Genomic DNA, 6,128 nt, shown 5'->3' with positions numbered 1-6,128 from the left:
CTCCCTCCGTCCCAAGGAAGATAACCCCTTTCTTGGGCGGCACGAGATTTTACGCAACTTTATTTTGTGTGTTAAATGGAGAGAGTAAAGTAAGAGAAGGGGATAAAGTAGAGATAAAGAGGTTTCTATTTTAAGTAATGAGTCATCTTGGTTGGGACAAATCAAAAAGGAAAGTGGGTCGTGGGTCATCTTTAATGGGACGGAGGGAGTATATTAATCTGTTTATCCATCAAGATATTTGTCCAAACTATACCAAGGCTAGGATAGATGATCACGCCAAAACAATTCATTCATGTAATTGTAAAACTGCATGTTTGTTGCTACTTAATAATTAATATGATGCAATTATATCACAAATTCAGTATTTCGAATATATTCTCAATCATTATTTAGTGGTATATAAAATAAAATATGAAAACTACTTATATGAAAAATTTGTCAATGATGCCCACAAATGAGGTATATACATAATATATAGTATGTATCAATAAGATGACAATAAATTATTTCGATTGCCCCATTCCTATGGCAATGTTTTACTTGACTTAAGTCAAAGTCATATCAAGTCAAACAATAAATATGAGTTCGATTTAGTGTCACTAGCTTACACAACATCTCTACTCATAGATATATTTAAAAACATGCTAAATAGTAGGTAGCCGATGTCTAATTTCCTGCCAAATTCCCTATTTATCTAATGCCACTAGTTTACATAACATCTATAGTTATAGATATATTTTTGAAAAGGTGTTAAACAGAGATGTTAAATTTTGTGCCAAAATTCACTATTCGTGTTGAGAAAACAATATTGCTATTTTACAACTCCATACACAAATACTCTCTCTGCTCCGATTAATTGTCTCATTTTGCTATTTTTGTTGAGTCCCTAATAATTGTCACATTCCACCCATTATTATTACTATAAATCTAATATATAAAACTAAGACACACATTACACTAAATTTGTTCTGTTTTTCTTAATAAAGTTAAACAATTTCTTAAATTTTTATTTGTCAACTATGAGACAATTAATGGAGACCGAAGGGGGTGGTTATTAATGTAGTGCCTCGAATTTTTGCGTCTAAATTGCTTGATTTTTGGAGATTTTACTGTGATTGTTTGTTTGAGAAAGTTTGATTTTATGTGATCGATTTTATTTATGCGCAAGTGTATCATGTAGACTAAATAATTTCGGGTGAAAATAAAAACTGAGTGTGTTTAATCAAATAGGTCCTTGGCATAATTTTTCTAGCCTATTTATTCGTATTATTTTTTACCCCCTTATTTCATTAGAGAATCCTTATTTTTCTTGGACTTTATAAAATTGTCTTGGAACTATTATCCATATTAAATCCAAATAAAATCTTCCTTACTTTTCTGTACCCAAATTTTCGACAACCTCTCTTTTCTTGGTGGACATTAAAAAATTTTCTAATTCTTAGGAGATAGAATTATTTTGTGTGGATTAAATTAATAACTTGTTCATATCTTTCCTAATTCTTTCTTTATCCTATTTAAATTAGGATTTGATTATTATTCAAATTTATTAAAAATTAATTTATATTAATGAGTTCACATTAGAATTAATTTGGGTTGCCTCGTTGGAGTAAGCCTCTGTATAGCTCAATGCTATTTTCTATTCGATTAATAATGCACTAAATATATCAATTTTAAGACAATATAAGCACATTAAACGTTAATGACAACAATTACTATAACATTCAAAAATTAACTATGATTGAAAGAGACGAAGGTTATGACATTAAAATTTTATTGCAAGTCATAACAAAATCTGAATCACAAGAAAAAGAAAAAAGACAAAGAAATGGCCACGCTTGCGCCAAGTTATTCCTAATGAATACGAGTAGACAACAACAAACATAGTTCCTCATGGCGCTTGCACTGGAGATGGAGCTTTGGGAGCAAAAGGGTTTTTGTAGAACCAATATGCATTTGGAGTTGGAGGAAATGGATTTATAAAAGACGGAGGCGATGAGTGAGGAGAATGGGCAAACCACGGAAGAGGTTGGGGAAAGTATGGAATATGAGGATAGTGTATTCCATACCACGGAAAGAAGTCAGTCGAAGGCTTCTAAGGCTTAGTTGCCTCATGGGCAGCAGCTACCTGAATTAGGAGGACTAGAACACACACATTGAGCCAACGGGAATCCATTTTCATGATCCTCATTTTTTTTTTCTTGTAATACATGCACCATATTATTCTGACTATATATTTACAATGCAACTAGCTCTTGCCAATAAAAAAACCGTAGATTATTTATGATACCTAGATAGGTTTAATTTAATTAGGCTATTCCACTCGTTGAATCCTTTGTGATTACCTTGCTAGAGTATTACATTATTAGGCAAGTAATTGACTATGTGTTAGTTTTATCTATCAAGATATTTGTCCAAACTATACCAAGGCTAGGATAGATGATCACGCCAAAACAATTCATTCATGTAATTGTAAAACCGAATGTTTATTGCTACTTAATAATTAATAGTATGATGCAATTATTTCACAAATTATGTATTTCAAAATTTAATATTCTCAATCATAATTTAGTGGTAAAGAAAATAAAATATGAAATCTGCTTATATGAAATATTTGTCAATGATTCCCACAAATGATGTATATACATAATATATAGTATTGTATCAAATAAGAGGACAATAAATTACTTCGATTGCCACATTTGTATGCCAATGTTTTACTTGACTTAAATAAATTCATATTAAATCAAACAATAAATAAGAGTTTGACTTAGTATCACCAGCTTACACAACATCTCTACTCATAGATATATTTAAAAACATGCTAAATAGTAGGTAACCGATGTCTAATTTCCTGCCAAATTCCCTATTTATCTAACATCACTAGTTTACATAACATTTCTACTTATAAATATATTTTAAAACGTACTAAACAGCGATGTTAAATTTTCCACCCAAATTCACTATTTATGTTGAGAAAACAATATTGCTATTTTACAACTCCATATACAAATACTCTCTCTGCTCCGATTAATTGTCTCATTTTGCTATTTTTGTTGAGTCCCTGATAATTGTCACATTCCACCCATTATTATTACTATAAATCTAATATATAAAACTAAGACACACATTACACTAAATTTGTTCTGTTTTTCTTAATAAAGTTAAACAATTTCTTAAATTTGTATTTGTCAACTATGAGACAATTAATGGAGACCGAAGGGGGTGGTTATTAATGTAGTGCCTCGAATTTTTGCGTCTACATTGCTTGATTTTTGGAGATTTTACTGTGATTGTTTGTTTGAGAAAGTTTGATTTTATGTGATCAATTTTATTTATGCGCAAGTGTATCACGTAGACAAAATAATTTCGGGTGAAAAAATAAAAACTGAGTGTGTTTAATCAAATAGGTCCTTGGCATAATTTTTATAGCCTATTTATTCGTATTACTTTTACCCCCTTATTTCATTAGAGAATCCTTATTTTTCTTGGACTTTATAAAATTTTCTTGGAACTATTATTCATATTAAATCCAAATAAAATCTTCCTTACTTTCTGTACCCAAATTTTCGACAACCTCTCTTTTCTTGGTGGACATTAAAAAATCTTCTAATTCTTAGGAGATAGAATTATTTTGTGTGGATTAAATTAATAACTTGTTCATATCTTTCCTAATTCTTTCTTTATCCTATTTAAATTAGGATTTGATTATTATTCAAATTTATTAAAAATCAATTTATATTAATGAGTTCACATTAGAATTAATTTGGGTTGCCTAGTTGGAGTAAGCCTCTGCATAGCTCAATGCTATTTTCTATTCGATTAATAATGCACTAAATATATCAATTTTAAGACAATATAAGCACATTAAAAGATTATGACAACAATTACTATAACATTAAAAAATTAACTATAATTAAAAGAGACGAAGGTTATGACATTAAAATTTTATTGCAAGTCTTAACAAAATCTGAATCACAAGAAAAAGAAAAAAAAACAAAGAAATGGTCACGCTTGCGCCAAGTTATTCCTAATGAATACGAGATGAAAACAACAAACATAGTTCCTCATGGCGCTTGCACTGGAGATGGAGCTTTGGGAGCAAAAGGGTTTTTGTAGAACCAATATGCATTTGGAGTTGGAGGAAATGGATTTATAAAAGACGGAGGCGATGAGTGAGGAGAATGGGCAAACCACGGAAGAGGTTGGGGAAAGTATGGAATGTGAGGATAGTGTATTCCATACCACGGAAAGAAGTCAGTCGAAGGCTTCGAAGGCTTAGTTGCCTCATGGGCAGCAGCTACCTGGATTAGGAGGACTAGAACACACACATTGAGCCAACGGGAATCCATTTTCATGATCCTATTTTTTGTTTCTTGTAATACATGCACCATATTATTCTGACTATTTATTTACAATACAACTAGCTCTTGCCAATAAAAAAAACCATAGATTATTTATGATACCTAGATAGGTTTAATTTAATTAGGCTCTTCCACCCGTTGAAGCTTTTATGATATGATTACTTTGCTACAGTATTACATTATTAGGCAAGTAATTGACTATGTTTTAGTTCGCAGTAAGTTACTTCCTCCGTCCCAAGATGACCCCTTTCTTGGGCGGCACGGGATTTTATGCAACTTTATTTTGTGTGTTAAATGGAGAGAGTAAAGTAAGAGAAGGGGATAAAGTAGAGATAAAGAGGTTTCTATTTTAAGTAATGGGTTATCTTGGTTGGGACAAATCAAAAAGGAAAGTGGATCGTGGGTCATCTTTAATGGGACGGATGGAGTATATTAATCAGTTTATCTATCAAGATATTTGTCCATACTATACCAAGGCTAGGATAGATGATCACGCCCAAACAATTTATTCATGTAATTGTAAGACTGCATGTTTATTGCTACTTAATAATTAATAGTATGATGCAATTATATCACAAATTATGTATTTCAAAATTTAATATTCTCAATCATAATTTAGTGGTAAAGAAAATAAAATATGAAATCTGCTTATATGAAATATTTGTCAATGATTCCCACAAATGATGTATATACATAATATATAGTATTGTATCAAATAAGAGGACAATAAATTACTTCGATTGCCTCATTTGTATGCCAATGTTTTACTTGACTTAAATAAATTCATATTAAATCAAACAATAAATAAGAGTTTGACTTAGTGTCACCAGCTTACACAACATCTCTGCTCATAGATATATTTAAAAACATGCTAAATAGTAGGTAGCCGATGTCTAATTTCCTGCCAAATTCCCTATTCATCTAACATCACTAGCTTACATAACATCTATACTTATAGATATATTTAAAAACGTGCTAAACAGCGATGTTAAATTTTCCACCCAAATTCACTATTTATGTTGAGAAAACAATATTGCTATTTTACAACTCCATATACAAATACTCTCTGCTCCGATTAATTGTCTCATTTTGCTATTTTTGTTGAGTCCCTGATAACTGTCACATTCCACCCATAATTATTACTATAAATCTAATATATAAAACTAAGACACACGTTACACTAAATTTGTTATGTTTTTCTTAATAAAGTTAAACAATTTCTTAAATTTGCATTTGTCAACTATGAGACAATTAATGGAGACCGAAGGGGGTGGTTATTAATGTAGTGCCTCAAATTTTTGCGTCTAAATTGTTTGATTTTTGGTGATTTTAGTGTGATTATTTGTTTGAGAAAGTTTGATTTTGTGTGATCAATTTTATTTATGTGCAAGTGTATCACGTAGACTAAATAATTTTGTGTGAAAACAAAAAATGAGTGTGTTTAATTAAATAGGTCCTTGGCATAATTTTTCTAGCCTATTTCTTCGTATTATTTTTTACCCCCTTAATTATTTGAGAATCTTTATTTTTCTTGGTCTTTATGAAATTGTCTTACAATTATTATCCAAATTAAATCCAAATCAAATCTTCCTTAGTGTGAGGATAGTGTATTCCATACCATGGAAAGAAATCAGTCGGAAGCTTAGTTGCGTCATGGGCAGCTACCTGGATTAGGAGGACTCGAACACACATAAAGCCAACGGGAATCCATTTTTTTCTTTCCTGTAATACATGTACCATATTATTCTGACTATTTATTTACAATGC

The sequence above is a fragment of the Salvia hispanica genome, chromosome 1, assembly GCF_029641045.1.
Source record: "Salvia hispanica isolate PSC_SH4W2 chromosome 1, Shi_PSC_v1, whole genome shotgun sequence".
Lineage (NCBI taxonomy): Eukaryota > Viridiplantae > Streptophyta > Magnoliopsida > Lamiales > Lamiaceae > Salvia > Salvia hispanica.
Note: the sequence above shows the minus strand (reverse complement) of the source record.